This window comes from Myotis myotis, unplaced genomic scaffold, assembly GCF_014108235.1.
Source record: "Myotis myotis isolate mMyoMyo1 unplaced genomic scaffold, mMyoMyo1.p scaffold_m19_p_2, whole genome shotgun sequence".
Taxonomy (NCBI): domain Eukaryota; kingdom Metazoa; phylum Chordata; class Mammalia; order Chiroptera; family Vespertilionidae; genus Myotis; species Myotis myotis.
The window spans coordinates 81,225,811-81,246,798 of NW_023416324.1; positions in this window are offsets into that span (position 1 = coordinate 81,225,811).

The window sequence follows — 20,988 nt, forward strand, 5'->3', positions numbered from 1 at the left end:
GGCCACCACCTTAAAGTATCATTTCCAGCTAAAGACAAAAGAGGATGTTGGGGGGTTGAGAGACCAGTAATGGGAGCGACCCAGAAAAAGCACAGGAAACAAGGGTAAGTTTGTTATACAGATTTAATTCTTCCCCATTGACAAGAGTTTCTAGAGATTTAGTCATCTTTCTTTTCCTGGTACTGAGAGGAAACCACCCTTACAGATGGAGGTTTCCCAACAAACATGTAAATGTCTCCTACAGAAGGGTAACTTCTACTTGGTTTTCAGAGCTTCTCCTGTCTGCTGGTGTGTGTGTGTGTGTGTGTGTGTGTGTGCGTGTGCGCGTGCATGTGTGTTTTAAATAATCAGTTCAAAATAATTCTTATGCCAGAGAAGCATATTTTGGTATGGTATATTGATACAGGATTTTTGGACTGGAACACATGGTGTCCCCCCTGGGCAGGATGGTTCCTAGGCTCTTTGTCTGTCAGAGTTGAAAAATGAATCCACGGACGGAAGATGGTGTAGCAAAGGTGGAAATTTATTGAAGAACAAGGACAGACTCCCACATGGGGAAGGGGAAAGAATCTCACAGCACAGACTCCCGTGTTGGGGAGGGAGAAAGAGTCCCACCAAGTTCCTCCTTCCAAAGTTTATAAAGGCTGCAGGTCCCTGTGTCCTGATATCTCCTCTGATTGGTCACTATTCCCTTCTGATTTGGTCACTATAGCAACTCCTGAGCTCAAAGGTCAAACCTCACATGGGATGTGTGAGGCCCTCCTTCTTTATTTTGTAAATATAGACCTTTGGCTACTCTCAGTTCCCTTGTCTTATGGAAATGTAACTGCTGCCTCTCCCAACTTCCTTGTCTTATGGAAATGTAACTTCTGCTGGCTCCCTGCTTCCTTGTTTTATGGAAATGTAACCTTTGTAGCTCTGCCGCCCTGTGTTTCTTCCATGGACCCCTTAATTTAAAAAATCCCTTAAACTTACCCTTTTCACCCCTAAAAATTCCTATTTAAATATTGTGCTATCATTAAAAGCTATAACAATATTGTTTCAACCTTCTCTACCACCCTGTAACTCATGCATGTCAACACAAATACCCATTAGCCAGTGGAAAATACAGTCCTTTTAAGATAAAAATGGAATGCTAATAAGACTGGAGGTCGTGAAGACCCCAGGTAAAAGTGTGAGAGAGGAAGGGAGGCATGTGTCCATCTTCGTCGGAGCTCATTGTGAGAAGAAACAAGTTGTCTTTTCTGTCAAAAAGCAGTTTAGACAGCCGCCATGTTGGACTGCGTGACTTGGCAGCCACTATGTTGGCCGCATGACTTGCAGCTCCCCTGGGAGCCGCCATCTTGAAAAGGCAAAGGCCAACCCCTCTCTTTGAATTAGCCAATCGGGAAAGACTGTGAGCCTGAGCTCCAATCAAGAGTGAGGACAGGTCACGTGCCTCAGGGATTATAAATCCTGAGCAGACCACCTGCTCGGTGTGCGTGTGCTTCCAGACCATGTGTGTGCACCCTTCTACATAGAAGTAAAGGTATTTGCCTTGCTGCCTGGCTCCCGAGTATGATTTGTGTTCTACCTTGACCCCTGAATTTGGGGGCTTGCCTTATTTCTAACATCATCACCCCTCAGTCCCCTCCCATTCTCTCCTCATGGGCACAACTCTGCCCCTAGCTTGCTGTGTCTATTCTTCAAAGGTACAGTGGGGCCTTGACTTACGAGTTTAATTTGTTCCGTGATGGAGCTCGTAACTCAAATTACTCGTATGTCAAATCAAAAGTGAACGAGTGAGACACGTGATGCTGGGCTGATGTGGCGTTCACTGTGACATTCGCTGCGCCAACTAGTGGTGGGGTATCTGAAGCTGGCTCGTAACCCGAATTTTAGCTCGCAACTTAAAGCAAAAAATCGGCTGAGAGACGGCTTGTATCTCAAAAAACTCGTTAGTCGGGACACTCGTAAGTCAAGGCCCCACTGTATGTGTAAGGGTTTGGTTGACTGAGGAAGCTTGAAGACTGTGACCCACGACCCAAATTCATATGTTGAAGCCTATAGGAAAGAAAAAAATTAAAAATTTTTTTATTGACTTTTAGAGAGAGAGAGAGAGAGGAAGGAAGAGGGAGGGCATCATTCAATGTTTGGCTGCCTACCAGGGGCATGTGCCCTGACCGGGAATTGAACCAGCAACCTTTTGGTGCATGGGATGACACCCAACCAACTAAGCCACAATGGCCAGGGTGAGAAATTTTTTTTAATCTATCTTCTACGTTCTGAAAAAATGGAGGCCTGTGAGTTAAACTGAAAAAAGGCAGATTAACAGAAAAAAAAAAAAAAAAGGTTTATTAATATGTGTATGGGAGCTGAGAAAAGAAGTATCTGGCTGCTTAAATGGTTACAGCTACAGGCTTATATACCAAATTTAGTAGGGGCAAGGGAGAGGAGAGAAGAGGCTTTTATGGAAGAACAAATAGGTTTCTGTAGGAAAGACAAATGGGTTTTTAGAAGAACAAACAAGAGATAAGAAAGTTTGTGATAATCTTTGTCTATACAGGTACGAGTGGTCTTTCTGTCTCCTTCAGGGCCATTAAACTTTCATGGAGAAGGGATTTGAGGTAGGTTTTATTTCTATTTTTCCTTCTGGGAGTAAATTCAACCTAAAGAGAGAATTTATGGCAGCTTTTTCTCCTAGAACTTGCTGCTTTTCACCAGATAGGGAAAGTCTGAGAAGGTTTCGTTCTTTATCTGTTGATTGCCTTCAGCTCAAAATCATCCTAATGCCAAAGTGGCATATCTTGGGGTGGCATATTCTAATCTCCTTTAAGCTCTAACCCCCAATGTGACTTTATTTGAAGATAGGACCCATAAGGAGGTAATTAAAGTTAAATGAGATCACAAGGGTGGGGCCCTAATTCAATAAAATTATTGTTATCAAAGAAGGAAGAGACACCAGAGGGCACCCCCAATGAGCTCACAATAAAGAGGTTTTATGACCTTGTATTTCTAGCCTCCAAAACTGTAAGAAAATAAATTTCTGTTGTTTAAGCCACCTGGTCTGTGGTATTTTGTTCTGGCAGCCCAAATGGCTAGGATGAAGACTAAAATAATTTCCAAGAACTTGTTAAAAAGAAACGACAGGCTGCAAGTGAAGTCACTCATGCTAAGCCTTACATCACCAAACCAACACTTAATACCTCACCCAACTGCAGTTTCAGCCTCCTGGAGGAATATAATCTTAACTGGTCAGTCTAGAATTACCTGGTCAGCACTACTGTTAGGCCCCTTCCCTAAAGGAAGATGACCTTGTCGGAAACAATTTATTCTTTTCCTCCTCTGCCCATAAAAGCCTCCCATTTTGTACAGCTTCTCAAAGTTTCTTTCTATCTGCTTGATGGGATGCTGCCCGATTCATAAATTGTCAAATGAAGTCAATTAGGTCTTCAAATGTACTCAGTTGAATTTTGTTTTTTAACAAGCCAAAGAAATCAAATTTTAAAAATGGTACAATTGTTGGTTGGCTGTGGATATATTAGAGTCAGTCCTGGATGGACATTTCACAAGATAAGATAATGAGGGAAAGTGGGCACTTTATAAACTTCTAAGGCCAACCCTGATGAGGTATCTCAATTTTTGTCAGGAGTAAAAAGATCTAAGAGAAATTTGCAAATCGTATATGTGTTTCTAAGAGATCAAAGTTGCATTCCTTGAAGTCCTACACTCTGCTGGACTTCCTCTCTCCCAGAAATGCCGAAGCCCGGTTCAAGGTAGTGTTACCTGCTGATGAGTCAAAACTTTGGACTCCAGCCTCAAAGCCTTCGGTTTGTTCTTTTCATTGGGCCCTGATGGAAGAGAGAGCTGTCAGAGGACCCTAATTAGATGCATGCTATCATCTGGAAATGATTAAAGTCCTAAGGACAGATAGAAGCCATGTTGATAGCATTGATTGGTTCCTTATTTCTGAGCTGGGCCTGCTTCATTGTTTAAGATTCCACTCTAATTTGTTGGGATTTTCAATTCAGCATTGTAAAAAGCAAACTGATTTTGCTGGATGAGAACAGAACCTTTTAAACTGGGCTTTGAAGTTTGCAGCTTTGTAATGTGTCAGCCATCTGAAAGCCTCTGCTCTCTTGCCAGCTCCAACCAACCCACAACCATGATTAGCATATCAAAGACTGGGGGTGGTGTCCTGATGGGGGCTGCAGTAGTGGGGTAGCTCAGGCCCAGGTTTAGGTTGTAAGGAGATACAGGGCTCTCTAACACGTGCCCTGCTGCCAGGGTGGTTACCCATTTAACCTATAATTCCATTTCCTCTCCTCTTCCGGCTGTGCATTTTAGACAAAAAAGAATTAGAGATGAAAAAAAGCAAAGCAAAGGGAAGGCAGGCATTTTAACGGGGCTAAAATCCTATTTGTCTTTCATCTCTTTCTAAAATCCAAACACCTCCTATAGATAAATACACTAAGTATTCAATAGTTATTTTAGTATCTTCATTTTGACTAATTGCTGGGTTAAGAAAGAACCTTCAGAAAGGTTAGGAGAAGCAATTCAGAGTAAATTTTACCATTGCCCTGAGTTGCTGATCTGAAATTGCAACCTTCACTAGCCAAACTGAATGGTAGACGGTCTGGTTACTCTTATTCTAACAACAACTCTGGCACTGCCTAAGAAATTGTCCAGAGAGATAATTACCCTGTGGCTTCATCAGCAGCAGTAATAAGCCTTTGGTACTCCCAAACAGACATGCAGACATGGGTGATCTTGCATGAAGATAGGGAAAGAAGAGAAAAAAATGCATAGAAACCAAAGCCTCTCAAGATAGCAGGTCATGGAAATAAACAAAAGGCTATAAAATGATAAGAGGGATAAAAGAGAGATCACTATAATGAACTGATTTTGAAAAAAAATTATTTGGATGCTTTTCATATAAAAATATAAGCAAATGGGAGAAGTGGGTGAAGGTGTTAAAAAGGTACAGGAAGTCCTAGGGATATAATGTACTACATGATGACTGTAGTTAAAGTATGTTATTGTATATTTGGAAGTTGCTAAATGAGGCCTTAAAAGTTCTCTTCCAAAAGGATATATACATCCCTATGTTCATTTTAGCATTATTTACAACTAGAGGCCCAATGCACGAAATTTCGTGCAAGAATAGGCCTTCCTTCCCCTGGCTGCTGGCATTGCCTTCTCTCTGGCCCCGAGCCACCTTTCTGCCTTCACTCCAGCCAGAGCCACCTTCCGCCTCTTGCCTTGTTGCATCAATTTGCATATACCCTCCTTATTGTTTGTGGGCACAACCATCTTTGTTGTAAAGTTATGGTCAATTTGCATATTCAATCTTTATTAGATAGGATAGTTGAGATATGGAAGCAACCTAAGTGTCCATACACACACACACACACACACACACACACACACATACACAGGAATATTAGTCAGCCATACGAAAGAATGAAATCTTGCCATTTGAAACAACATAAATGGACTTAGAGGGTATTATGGTAAGCAAAAAAATTCAGACAAGGAGAAATACCACAGGATTTCACTTACTGTATGTGAAATCTAAAAACTCCAAAATAAATGAACAAACAAAACAGAAACAGACTTATAGACACAGAGAACAAATAATGGTTCCCAGAAAAGATGGGGGATGGGGACTGAGTGCTACAGGTGAAGGGATTAAGAGATACAAATCTCCAATTATAAAAGAAATAAATCATGGGATGTATTGTACAGCATAGGAATATAGCCAATAATATTGTAATAACTTTGTATGATGACAAAGTTATCTATAAATTGATTTTTTTGTTTCTTTCTCTGTCCCTATAATGCAAGTGTTAGTATGCTTAATATTTTCCAAGAGTTAAAATTCTTTTTTTTGGTTTAAAAAAAAAGATGATTTCTACTACCTTGTTTTTCAGATTGCTGATTCATTCTTCTGCATTATCTAATCTGTTGTTGATTCTCTCTGTGGATTTTTTCATTTTAGTTATTGTATTCTTTAGTTCTGATTGACTTTTTTTAGTGTTTTCCATCTCTTTGTTGAAGTTCTCACTGAGTTCATTCATTTTTCTCTTGAATTCGTTAAGCATCTTTATAACAATCACCTTGAACTCTTTATTTGGTAGATTGTTTATGTCTGTTTCATTTTGTTCTTTTTCTGGGGTTTTAGCCTCCTCTTTCATTTAGAACTATTCCTTTGTTTCCTCCTTTTGTCTACCTCTCTGGGTTTGTTTCTATGTATTAGGTAGATTAGCTGTGTCTTGCAGTCTTCAATGAATGGCCTCATGTAGAAGGTATTCTATAGGGCCTCGTAGCACAATTCTCCTTGGTCACCAGAGCCAGGTGCTCCAGGGCTGTCTCCTGTGTGGGTTGTGTGCACCCTCCTGTTGTAGTTGGCCCATGATTGCTCGGGGCACAATAATGGGCAAGGGATGGCCCCAGGCCAACTGGCTTTTGAGACCATCCATGACTGTTGCAGATGTTTTGGTGTGTGGGAACTGGCCTCTGAAGTGGAACCACTTTGGTAGGGCTCTGGAGTGCTGAGACTGCCTGATGGATATGTCAGAGCCCCAGGGAGGGGTTCTATTGGGGGTGGACAGATTAGGCAGGGTTGGACCTCAGGAAAAGGCTGGGGTGGGGCCAAAAGTATTAACCAGGTTAATGGAGACTGTCAGATCTATGGCCTGCCTGCCTGGGTGGAAGGAGAGCAAAATAAAGGAAACAAAGAAATCATGGCACCCATTAGCACTCCTGTCTCTAGAGAAATTTCCCACTGATAACTGCCTGGCTAGCACTCACCCTAAAATTAGTTAAAGTAATTTCCTCACATATGACCAGGTGCTTTCAAACTGCTGGCTCTGCACTAGAACTCAAAGTGAGTGAGTTTATGCACAAGCCCTTTGAGAGCGGGTCTCAGTTTTCTAGAGCCCATCATCTCTCTTGTATGTTAGCTCAGCTGATTTTCAAGGCCAGATGTTATGGGGATTCCTCTTTTCAGTGCAGGTCTCCCAAGCGGGGGAGCCTGATGTGGGATTAAGACCCCTTGCGCCTCACAGGGACCTCCTTGGTTGTGATATCCCTCCTACTTGTGGATCATCATACCGGGGGTGGGGGTCCTGACTAAACTGACCCTCTTACCCATCTTGATGTGGTTTTCCTTTATATCCTTAGTTATATAAAATCTGTTCAGCTAGTCTTCAGGTCATTCTCAGCAATAGTTGTTCTATATGTTGTAGTTTTGTTGTCCATGGCAGAATATGAGTTCAGGGTCTTCCTACTCTGTCATCTTGACCCTCACCCACCAGGATTACCTTTTTTTTCAAATATACTATTATACTGATGTAACACATTTTGCTTATCTATTCATCCATCAATAGAGACTTGGGTTGTTTCCACCTCTTGGCTATTGTGAATAATACTGCTATGAACATGGGTGTACAAATATCTCATCAAGACCCTGTTTCCAGTTCTTTGGGGTATATGCCCAGAAGTGGGATTGCTAGATTAGGTAGGCGTTTTTAGCCTTACTGTATGAATGAAAAAACTGAAGCCCAGGTAATCCTGTAACTTGCCTATAGGCAGCCAGCTTCAGAGCAAGGTTTGACTTTAAACTCTAGCCTACCATGTTCTGAGGATCAGCCTTATCTGTATCACTGAAGTACAGCCAGGTTCAACTTGGAAAATTGGGGATTATATTTATGCATACATTTAGCAACAGCTGATTTTGTGGTTTACATAATTGGAAATGGGAGAATTTAGAGCTCTGTTTTGTCTGAGACTCAAGTTGCACAAGTGGTTGACACCATAAATTGGCTGAATTCTTTTCTGAACAGAGGTTCCAACATTGTTCTGCATTTCTGGCAGTTTTGTGTTAATTAATGTGCACAGAAGTCCAGGGTGGAATGTTTTAGAATTAGTTGACCCATTTGTAGTTTCTTAACCTTGGGCATGCCAATAATCAAAAGCAATTTTAACCTGAGCTGTTTAACAATGAAGTTGTAATTTATGCCAATTATCATTTGACAAGTAGCTTTAAATCCATTTTAAGATTTTAAATGGAATTTGATGAGTCTGGTTTTGTAGTAGTTCTGAGACTAAGATGTGCTGGGAGAAAATAATTGATTTCTTTGTTTCCTTTCTAACTCTTATTGTCCTTTAGTCTTTATCTATTGACATTTGGGATTTGTGTGGTGTGAATGGGGCAGCTATGCATGTGGGGAAGGAAAAGAAATAAAAAGAGGAAAAGGAAGGAGGAAGGGCAGAGAAAGTGAAGATCTGTAGAATGATCTTTATCATCAAGAAGAATGTTAAGATGTAGAGAACTTGGATGGCTTGTCGTGCCATGCACTGGATGAATGTTGGAATACTGCTAGAACTGCAGACCCATTTGCTTCCATTTCAGGACTCTCTGGACTTTCATGTACTTATTTCCACCTATTCAAAAGTTATTTTGGGGCCTGGGCAGGAAAAGAAAGGCACATTCCAGTTGGGTTGTGTGAAGAGAGTTTATAAAGTAGTTGCAAGGCAGGAAGTAGGGGAACCTTAAGGGAAATATCTGTGGGTCGCCATCACAATCAGTAGGGTAGAAGGAGTGAGGTAAGGAAGTGGTTACTAGAAATTCTAGAGAGACAGCTCTAGGAAGAGGGCTGCTGTCAGGAGCTGTGAACTTCAGCTGAGGGGCTCTGGCAGCTTACAGTGACCCACTAGAATGTAGACTTTGACTGTAAAGGATTGACTCATGTCCCTTTCATATTCACATGTTGAAGCCCTAACCTTCAGTGTGACTGTATTTGGAAATAGGGTTTATAAAGAGGTAATTAAGCCTAAATAGGGTCACATGGATAGGGCGCTGACTTGATGAAATTAGTGTCCCTGTAAGAGACACCAGAGAGTTGGGTCTTCTCTCTACCAAGTGAAGACATAGCGAGAAGGTATCCTTCTGCAAGGTAAGAGGAGAGCTCTCACCAGAATTGGCTGGCATCTTGCTCCTGGACTTCTAGCCTATAGAACTGTGAGAAACCACTTGCTATTTTTGTTGTTTTGTTTTGTTAATCCTCACCCAAGGATATTTTTCTATTGATTTTTAGAGAGAGTGGAAGGGAGGGGGAGAGATAGAGAGAGAGAAACATTGATGTGAGAGAGACACATTGATTGGTTGCCTCCCACACAAGCCCTGGCCGGGCCCGGGGATCTATCCTGCAACTGACATATGTGCTCTTGATCAGGTTCTCAAACTTGGCACCCTTCTCCACAGACTGACACTCTATCCACTGAGCAAAACAGTCAAGGGCACTTGCTATTGTTTAAACCACCCAATCTGTGGTATTTATTATGATAGCTAGAGCTGAATAAAATAGATTCCCTTCCTTTATCACTTGCTAGTGCTCCCCTTTAGGCAAACCCAACCAAAATACAGAAGAGCCATTTGATTTAGTCCTTATTGATCAGCCTTTTGGGTGGAGAAGGGTAGATCTAGAGGAACAAAAGGTATATATCCAGCAAAAATGTTGAGAAGTGCAATTCAAACCTCCTAGGGAGAAAGAGAAAATTCTAGATGTGTTTCTTTCTATAACTCACCAGACCCTGAATTAGTTTCTGAGGTATTTGTCCCTTTGGTTACTTTGTTTTCATATGAGCAAGCCCATGAGTTTTGGTCTTTCTGCACCTAGCTCTGATTTGATAATGGTCTCTTTCAGCGATTTCATGGTGAGGCTGACTCTTGTGATGAGGTGGTAGCCTATGTCATTTCTGGGAAGACAGAATGACCTATACTGAAATCTGACCTCTTTTCCTGTGCAGTGATAGGCCTTCATTTTATTGAAACTATTTTGGGTTCATTCTAATTAGTACAATGAAATGTGGTGGATGCTGTAGAATTTCATTTTGGTTGGGCATTGAAACCATACATGAGACTTTGGTTGCTCTTGGTTTTCATCTAAAGTCATGGGAGAATGCAGTTTCAAATGGAAAAAACTATGCTTCTCTGCAATTCTATTGTGAATAAACTATTGCTCTTACATGCATGACCATTATTTACTTACAGGTGCAGAATATCTTCTATATGTCACTGCTGGCCTCTGTCTTCCTTTCCCAGCAGTGACACAATTCAGGAAATTGAGACTGCTACTGTTGTGAAGAAGACCAGGCTGGCAAGAAGACTTCATGCATAGAAACATGTACTAGGATGTCTTTGGAGGGGCACACAGGGTCTGAGCACGTCACTGGCATCCTGAGAAGTCTTTTCTGAAGTCTGGTGTGGGAGGGGCGTTAACTTTCACCATTAAATATTGGTTTGATTAACTTATGTAGCAGATAAATCATGTGTTTAATTACTTAGTAATCTTAGAACATTGGATTATTAGAGAGTTCATCTTATTTTACCTTCTGTCATTTCTGTGCTTTTATAGCATTGTGTTGGGGCTAAATAAAAGTGAATGGACAGATGTTGTGTCTATTCTTCTTACTCAGTAAACTTAAAGTGTAAGTGAGCACTGAGAGGTAGGTATTTCTGATGTCAGATTGCCTGGGCTTGAGTGCTGGCTCCCCACTTGCCTAGTTCTTGGGCCTTAGACAAGCCTCAACTTTCTTATATGTAAGAATGAAGAAAGGTATATATAATGAGTTAGGTTTAGGTTCAAAAGTATAAACCAAAACATCCCAGATACTAGTGGCTTAGTCCTTATGAATTTATTTTTCTCTTATATAGAATAAGTCTGGTGATGGACAGGCATGGGCTGGAATGGCAGCTCCACATTTTACCAGAGACCCAGGTTTCTTTTATTTTTATCCTTTGCCATCTTTAGTTTGTGGTTTCCATTCACAAATTACAATATGGCAGCTGGTGCTCCAGTCATCTCATCTAAATTCCAGGCAGCAGGAGAAAAAGGAAAGAACAAAGGGGCACATGCATTCAATCTGCCCTCCTTCTTTTGAAAGTTTCACTGAACAACTTCTGTTTATCCTCTCATTGGCCACTGCTACTTACAAGTAATCTGGTAAATTAGTTCTTTGGTTGGGCACATTAATGTTTCACATAAAATAGAGGCTCTTGACCAGCTGATGTGGCTCAGTGGTTGAGCATCAACCTATGAACCAGGAGGTCAGGGTTCGATTCCCAGTCGGGGCACATGCCCGGGTTGTAGGTTCAATCCCCAGTAGGGGGCGTGCAGGAGGTAGCTGATTCATGATTCTCTCTCATCATTGATGTTTCTCTCTCTCTCCTCTCCCTTTCTCTTTCTCTAAAAATCTATAAAACATATTTAAAAAATAAAATAGAGGCTCTTTTCTAAGGAAGAACGAGATGATGGATCTTTTTTTTTAATATTTTATTGATTTTTTACAGAGAGGAAGGGAGAGAGATAGAGAGTTAGAAACATCGATGAGAGAGAAACATCGATCAGCTGCCTCCTGCACATCTCTCACTGGGGATGTGCCCACAACCCAGGTACATGCCCTTGACCGGAATCAAACCTGGGACCTTTCAGTCCACAGGCCGACGCTCCATCCACTGAGCCAAACCGGTTTCGGCGAGATGATGGATCTTAAAAGGCAATTTTCAGATTCTGCAATAGGAAATGAAGACAAGATATATCTCCTTGAAGTTGAGATGATAAATCCACATACTAGTAAAAATATTTAGCAAAATGGCTAGTAGTTGGGAAGCATTCATTTCACACACTATGTAATTATTATCTAACTAGAGGCCTGGTGCGGGGTCCTTTGGCCTGGCCTGTGGGGATGGGGCCGAAACCAGTTCTCCAACATCCCCCGAGGGGTCCTGGATTGCGAGAGGGCAGTTCTTGGGTGATGCACCCTGGAATCGGGCTCTCTGCTCTGGTTCTGGGTGCATCACCCAAGAACTGCAGCTGCCAAGTCACAGCAGCTCAGCAGCTCCTGCATTGAGTGTCTGGCCCCTGGTGGTCAGTGTGCATCATAGCTACCAGCTGGTTGGCCAGTTGGCTGGTCAGATGGTTGCTTAGCCTTTTATATATATAGACTAGAGGCCCGGTGCACAAAAATTTGTGCACTCGGGGGGAACGGGGGGTCCCTCAGCCCGGCCTGTGCCCTCTCACAGTCTGGGACCCCTCGGGAGATAACGACCTGCTGGCTTAGGCCTGCTCCTGGGTGGCAGTGGGCAGGCCCAATCCCTAGGTGCAGCCCCTGGTCGGGCTCAGAGCAGGGCCGATTGGGGAGTTGGGGCACCGCCCCCTGTCACCCACAGAGCAGGGCGGATCAGGGGGTTGGGGCGCTGCCACTGTCACACTCAGGGCAGGGCCGATGGGAGGTTATGGCTCTACCCCATCACACACAGAGCAGGGCCCGTGGGGGGAGGGGGGGCGCCTTCCCCTGTCACGAACAGAGCAGGGCCGATAGGGAGGTTGTGGCCCCACCCCCTGTCACACACAGAGCCGCAGGGCGATCAGGGGGTTTGGGCGCTGCCCCCTGTCACACTGATCCCGGTGCTGGGAGGCATATTACCCTTTTACTATATAGGATAGAGGCCTGGTGCATGGGTCAGGGCTGGCTGGTTTGCCCTGAAGGGTGTCCTGGATCAGGGTGGGGGTCCCCACTGGGGTGCCTGGCCAGTCTGGGTGAGGGGCTGAGGGCTGTTTTCAGGCTGGCTGGTGACTGAAGCTCCCAACTGCTCCTTTTTTTCTTTTTTCTTTTTTTATTCTGGGCCAGCTTTAGCTCTGACTCCAGCTCTGAGGCCTCAGCTGCTGAAAGCAGGTTTCTGGCCTTTGTTTACCTTCTGTATTTGAAACAATGTTGTGATCCTGCTGGCTGAAGCCCGGAGACTAAAGCAGGTTTCTGGGGTTTTGTTTAGCTTCTATATTTGTAACGTAGTTGCTTAGAGTTGCAGCTCAGAGGCTGGCAGCGGCAGGCGGGGAACGTTGGAGTCCTCCGTCACTGAAGCAAGCAAGCCTCATGTTCGCTTCCAGCTGCCTGGCTGTCGGCCGCCATCTTGGCTGGCAGTTAATTTGCATATCGCCCTGATTAGCCAATGGGAAGGGTAGTGGTCGTACGCTAATTACCATGTTTCTCTTTTGTTAGATAGGATTATAAAGCAATGAGTATTAAAAAAAAATTTTTAAAATTGTTTTAGAGAGAGGAAGGGGGGGTAGAGAGAAACATCAATGTGAATGAGAAACATTGATTGGTTGCTTTCTGCATGCACCCTAACTGGGGATTGAACCCAAAACCTTGGTATGTGCCCTGACCAGGAATCAAATCTGCCAGCTTTGAGCCACATTGACCAGGGCAAAGCAGTGAGAATTTTGTAAAAGAAGTCAAGTCAAATGGAACATCCACAAGTTTTTGCCTTCAAAAGTAGTCATCTTGGAAGGCAACATATTATTTTCATTAATTTTACATTGCTATTGTTAGAAATACAATCAGCCCTGACCAGTTTTGCTCAGTGGTTAGAGTGTTGGCTGGTGGACCAAAGGGTCTCAGGTTTGATTCCTGGTCAAGGGCACGTATCTCAGTTACAAGTTCAATCCCCAACCCCAGGCAGGGTGTGAGTTGGAGGCAACCAATTGATGAATCTCTCTCATGCTGGTGTCTCTCTCTCTCTCTCTCTCTACCTTCTCACCCCCATCCCTTCCAGTCTCTCTAAAAAATCAATGGGAGCCCTAGCTGGTTTGGCTCAGTGGATAGAGCATTGGTCTGTGGACTGAAGGGTTCCTGGTTTGATTCCAGTCAAGGGCACATGCTTGGGTTGTGGCCTCGATCCCCAGTGGAGGGCATGCAGGAGGCAGCCAATCAATGATTCTCTCTCATCATTGATGTTTCTATTTCTCTCTCTCCTTCTCACTTCTTCTCTGAAATCAATAAAAATATATTTAAAAAAAAATCAATGGGAAAAATATCCTCATTTCTTGGGTGAGGATTAAAAAAAAGACAGAAATACATTCAGAGCCATTTAACTACATATATAAGAACAGCAGCTTTGTTGGTTATAACTCACCACCATCAGCTAGATCATCTACTGTAGTCAATAACGTTAACTTTGAATGACACTCAAAGGATGATGATTGTTGACTGATAAGAATGTTTAAAATATTCAGCAGGCTCTATAGGGAATTCTGGTTCAGTTATCTTTTATTTTCAGAAGCCAGACTTCTCTACTTCCCACACTAATGGGAGATAGTTATATGAACATAGCGGAGGAAAGTATGTGTAATACATATATACTCACTATGAAGATTAGTATAGTCTAAAGTACTTAATATGCTTTGTATTAACCCTTGGTAAAGTATTCATGGTAATTTTGCTTATAAATGAAATTAGGTAGTGTTCCACTAGAATTATACAGATATTCTTGTTTCTTTATTGAAGGTAGCTGTAAGTTTAAGAAAATAGAGCCCAGCTGGTGTGACTCAGTGATTGAGCATCGACCTATGAACCAGGAGGTCATGGTTTGATTCCCAGTCAGGACACATGCCCAGGTTGTGGGCTCGATCCCCAGTAGGGGGCATTCGGGAAGCAGCCAGCCAATGATTCTCTCTCATCATTGATGTTTCTATCTCTATCTCCCTCTCCCTTCTCTCTGAAGTCAATAAATAAATAAATAAATAAATATATATGTATATATATGTATATATATGTATATATATACATATATATGTGTGTATATATATGTATATATATACATATATATGTACATATATATATACATATATATGTACATATATATATATATATATATATATATATATATAGTATTTTTTAACCTATGAGTAGGACTGGTGAATATTTCTGTAAAATTAAAACTTTATGATCATTCAAGATTCATTTACAAAAGAGAGACTTATTTACATACTAAAATATGCAATAATTTTCATAAAGTGGGCTCATTTTATATATTCCACTTAAGACTGAAAACTTGCCATGATGTAAGTTCTGGTCATTTACTGGTCAGCTTGAGGGGATAACATTACAAAGTCTACCTGTTTTATTGTCTACCCTGACGTCACTAAGTGTAATATCTAGACATATCACCAGGTCCACTTTTTAAAAAATATATTTTTATTGATTTCAGAAAGGAAAGGAGAGGGAGAGAGAGTTAGAAACATCAATGATGAGAGATATTTATTGATTGGCTGCCTCCTGCATGCCTGCAACCCAAGCATATGCCCTTGACTGGAATCGAACCCGGGACTCTTTGGTCTGCAGGCTGACGCTCTATCCACTGAGCCAAACTGGCTAGGGCTCACCAGGTCCAATTTTTAATTTCTGAGATTCAGAATTTGGATCACTTGCCCAAGATCACATAGCTAACATATGACAGAGCAGATACCAGAACTTAGTTTATCTAGGTCATAATTTTAGGCCTCTACATCAGACTCTTTCTAAATCACTTTAGGGTTGACTTTGCTCTGTTTCTTCCCACTGGGTCATGGACGATGGAACATTGAATCTGAGTATTATAGATCTTTGCCTCTTAAGTAGTGTGACAAAGACCACTACTTCTCTGTCAATGTCCTCTCTTCTCTTCCACAACTTCCAAATTTTCACTGGGCGTTTGGCCACCCAACCAGACTGTATTTTCTGGTCACACTTAGAGCTTAGTATGGTGACTGGGGTACAATATCTGTGTCATGTTCTGTTCCCTATCCCCTTCCTGCTTGTTGGGAATGATGAGACTGAAGCAGATACCTTGGACTCAAAAGATGGAAGCTGCCCTTCTAGCTGTCGGTTGTCTACCTCTGGACTATTATATGTGACAAAAATAAAGTTCTTTGTTTAATCCTCTGTGTTTTTGGGTCCCCTTGTTTTAGGAACTGTGACTGTACCCTAATGAATACACTTAATATCAATCAAATAGTCCTGCATAATAGCAGGAAGCAGACTCACCCCTCTTAAAGTCCAATTCGAATTCACCAAGGTCACTTTTGCTTGGGCTCAAACTTTAAACCTACACCCTTGTTTTACATCAATTTAAGTCCATTCATACTATACAGCAAATGGTTCACTAGGAAGGGCATTGGACTGGGGCGTTTGGTCCAGGTTTCCAACATTAGCTTGCTACTAACTTCCAGAGTGCTTCCCTGGCTATTTGCTTCCTTAGTTATGGAATGGAGGTTATATTATTCATTTATGTCTCAGGATATTATGAGTAATACTTCATAAAAAAATGGTTGTAAAGCGTCTGGCACATGCAAGCCTCCTGCCTGTAATGCTGAACTAATGCAGTAGCTTTCTTGGCACCCTGACGCTCTAATGATTTAGAGATAGGCCTTTTTACTAAAGGGGCTGGACTTTGGCATGACCTACCTAAGCTAATGAACTGTCTCCGTCTTAATCTTTAGAACTCACTGGAAGCATTATCCTTCCCCTTATCTCCTTGCTTAACTGCACCACGCTGAAGAAGGCATCTGAGCAATGGAGGGTTATCTGGATGACATTCTAGTCTTTTTCCAGGAGCAATGTTTGTATCCATGTTCTGGTGATTAGTTGAGCCTAGAAATGTTAAGTAAAGAAGACATTTCTGAAACCCTGCTCATGTAACCAACATCATGTTTGCAAACAAACAAACAAACAAACAAACAACCCCCCCCCAAAAAAACATCAAGTTAAAATCATGCTTTATACCAGTGACGGCGAACCTTTTGAGCTCGGCGTGTCAGCATTTTGAAAAACCCTAACTTAACTCTGGTGCCGTGTCACATAAAGAAATTTTTTGATATTTGCAACCATAGTAAAACAAAGATGTATATTTTTGTCCATTGGTTATTCTTATATGCATGCATACAAGTCCTTTGGTTGATCTCTTACCCCCCTCCCGCCCCCAAAGATGTACATTTTTGATATTTATTTTATATATTTAAATGTCATTTAACAAAGAAAAATCAACCAAAAAAATGAGTTCGCGTGTCACCTCTGACACTCGTGTCATAGGTTTGCCATCACTGCTTTATACATTAAAAAAAAAAGCCTAAGGACAATATAATTCCTGTGTAAAGCCTTTGCTACCTACATATAATGTAGCTTGTTGTGATGGCTGAACCTGACTCCCAATATTTTGTCTTGCAGACTTAAGAAGATGACATACTTAAGTAGATGACTTCTCACCCTTTTATATCCACACTTTCAGAAATTTGCCAGAAAGTGCTCACTTGTGCCAGGCAGTCCTTAACATTTTCCTCTGGGCAGCCTCAGCTCTTTAGTTAAGTTATTATTGATCATTAATCCTTCTTTTATTCTAAGCATCTCTATAAGGAATACATCTGGAGCACTTTCAAGATCAGACCTCTTTTTCCAAGGAGCATAAATCTGTTAGAATGTACTAATACTGTGTGAAAACACAACCCAAGCCCATTTTTCAAGTGAAGCATAAAAATATGTGTCAGGAAATGAGAGAATATTGTCACTATAATGGTCCCGTCTGAAAATGATTGGTTGGTATCAGAACCCACTTACCAAGTTGGCATTCAAATGGAATAGATTTGGATAAAATTACAAGGTAGTTATCGTATTTATTTATTTATTTATTTATTTATTTATTTATTTATTTATGAGAGAGAGAGAGAGAGAGAGAGAGAGAGAGAGAGAGAGAGAGAAACCATCAATTTGTTGTTCCACTTATTTATGCATTCATTGGTTGCTTCGTGTATGTCTCCTGACTGGAGATCAAACCCGTGACCTTGGTGTAATGGATGAAGCTCTAACCAACTGGGCTACCAGACCAGAGCACAAGGTAGTGATCGTTTAATGTTATGTACTGGCCAGCACCAATTTTAGATGTTCTGTGTGGTCTAGAAGGAAAGAAGGTAAGGGAGGGAGGGAGCATTGAAGGAAGGTAATGATGTTGGGTAGGAGCTGAGAAAGAGCATAAGGGTCTGGAATTCATACTAGGTATATACTATGCATGCTATACCATTTAATTCTCATGAATATTATGTCACTTAATTCTCTCCACAGCCCTATATGGTAGGTATTATCCCAAATGTACAGACGAGGAAGTTGGGATTCAGAGAGGCTATGTATCATTCAGTTAAAAGATGTTGAAGAGAAAATCTGAGTCTACATTTACCTGACTTTAAGGTCCTTACTCTTGTCATGATATCATATTGTTTTTCTGATGAATGGAAAATGTGCCAGAGGAAGGAAGAAAATCCAGGTAGGAAAGCCTGTTATTCTGGCCAGTATAAGCAGACGCCAACAGAAGAATATAACTTGGAACACAGTCAACATAGACAGGAAAAAAAAGAGAGAATGATGAGCTACCTTGCAACATCCCTGGAGAAAACCAGATGCAAGAATAAAATAGTATGGTAAGAATGCTTGAGTTAGAGAAGGGAGTCATACATATAGAGTATGTGATGTCTGCTTGGAAATGCATGAGAGCCACAGCTGAATAGTTACTGGTAGATCTGAGAAGTAACAAGATTTATTCTTATCTAAAAAGCCTTAATGCTTAGTGGAATAAGACCCTTGGAAACCTTGTGAGAGGGTGAACATGTTTTGCATTTAGGAAGGATATGAATATTTGGGGGCCAAAGGACAGAATCCAAAAATGGCCCTCCACAGGCCTGACTTTGCTGTTTACAACCCTTCTCCCAGTATGCAAGCAAACATTCATTTAGGTACTCCTGTAATGGGGTATTGCAAATATAATTAACATCCCACATTAGTTGAACTTAAAATAGGGAGGTTTTCAGTGGCTGACCTAATTGCACAAGCCCGTTCAGAACAGTTTTCTCTGGCTAGTTGTGGAAGAGGAAGTCAGGCATACTCACTCTGGCTTGCTTGGAAGAAGCAAATATCCACGCTGTGAACTGCCCATGGAGGTCACATGGCAAGGAACTGTGGACACCCTCCAGCTCCTGACACTGGTCCCTGGCTGCGTGCATGGAGGAAAATGGGGACTTCTGTTCTATGCTCACAAGGAAATGAATTCTGTCAACAACTTGTGAATTCGGAAGACCGGAGCCCCAGACGAGAATGAGCCCCCAGTTGATGCCTTGCATTCAGTCCAGTAAGACTCTGAGCAGGGAATCTAGTTACTCTGTGCTCAGACGGCTGACCTACAGAAACTGAGCGATAATCAGCAGGTGCTGTTTTAAGTCACTAGTTTGTGGTGACTTGTTACACATCAGTAGGAAACTAGTACACATGTACAGTTGATCCTTGAACAATGTGGGGATGGGGTTAGGGGCACCGACACCCACACAGTTGAAAATCCATGATAACTTTTGACTCTACAGCCAGACCTTTGCATTTGCAGATTCAACCAACTGTGGATGGAAAATAGTTATTTTCAATCTTCCATTTCATATCTGTGGCTGGGAATCTGAGATTGATTGAGTCTGCCAATGCACAAACTGCATATATGCAGGGCTAACTCTATTTATTGAAGAAAAACTTGCATATAAGTGGACCTGCACAGTTCAAACCCGTGTTGTTCAAGGGTCAACTGCATTTCATTTTGTTGGTTTCCTCTATAAGCCTCTGAAGAAGGTACGTCCGTTCCACACACCTATTCCACTTCTATATTTATGCTCAGCAAATACTTTTATCTCCACTTAATATTGATGAAATTGATGCACAAATAGATTAAATAACTGGATCAAGTTTATTTAACTCATTAATCATGGAGCCAGGAGGAGATTGTTCTTTTGACCCTAACAGCAACGGACTTTTGGCTCTACCATATCCTGCACATCCTGCATGTCCAGGCATGTTCTCATTACCAGGGCAATGCGTTTGTCATGTTTTGGTTCAATGAAAGAAGTGGTAATAAGGGGGAGAATGTGGCAGGAGCAGTGCAAGCTCGGCTGCCGGGAAGTATTGCTCTAGTGACTAGAGTCTAGTCACAGCACCGTCGCACCCACCACTGTCCCCAAGTCTCCACAGAAAAGACGCATCAGCCCACACTGCAACTGGATTTTTGGTTTGTTCATATGAAAATAACACAGCGAAGGAAAAAAACAAAAATAATTTATCACCGTTTGTCTTAAGAATTGTGCGTTAACACTTGATAATAAAGGCCTCATTGTCTCTTCATAGGACTGCAAATCCGTTATCTTCATGCTCTCAAACGCAATTCTTCTGATAAACAGTAACAAATTCTGTGTTAAGATGCCTCAATGGCTGCTTCAGCGTCTTAGCCACAGACTTGGGTCTGATCTATGGAATGCTCTGATATATGGTTCTACAGTCTTTATCTTCTTTTTCTAATGAAATACTTATGGTATTACATTTGTATGTGTGTGCACATGGATGTGTATCAACTCCTCCAGTGGTTTCCTGGGAAACCCTTTACTATCTGTGGCTGCTTCAGACAGAATGAGAGGAAGAGGAGGGCTCATGAGTCCTTCCTAAATGCAGGGATGGCCAGTTTCCCCCTCATATCCATTTCCATTTCTTCTATGTAATACATGTCTTTAGCTATGTTCCTGGCTTCCCCGGATAAAGACGACATGTATTCCCAGAAAGAATAAACATCTATCTGCTTAAGCCACTCTTATTTGGATCTTTGTTACATCAGCCATACCTAATTCCTAACTAATTCATATACTTACCAAAGCATCTGGGAACAGTATGTGTATTATTCAAATGTGACAGTGTGTGTTAGAGCTATACAAATGGGAGCTTTACTTTCTATTGTTCGTGATTTGGATGAGAGCTTGCTGCTTTGCTCTTTCCAGTTTCTCTGACTGACTCCTGCTTTTTAAAAACTCAGCCCAGCATTATCAACTTTTTTCCCTGTGGTTTCTTACTATCTTCTTGTGTGGGGTCTTAGACCCATGGTGCATGCCTCTGCCATGGTACACACGCAGTACCCTGTGTTGAGATTAATGGCCAGAGTAAATGGCCAGAGTCCTGGGTGTCCTCCCTACAGGGCTGTGAACTCCCTCAGGGCAGGGCTGTCTCCTGGCCTAGCAGACACAACCTGTTGCATATTAAGTCCACAATACATATTTGTTAAATGAGCATCTTTAGAAATAAAAGGAGGAATAGAAGAATGCATAAGAACCATGGTGAACTGGA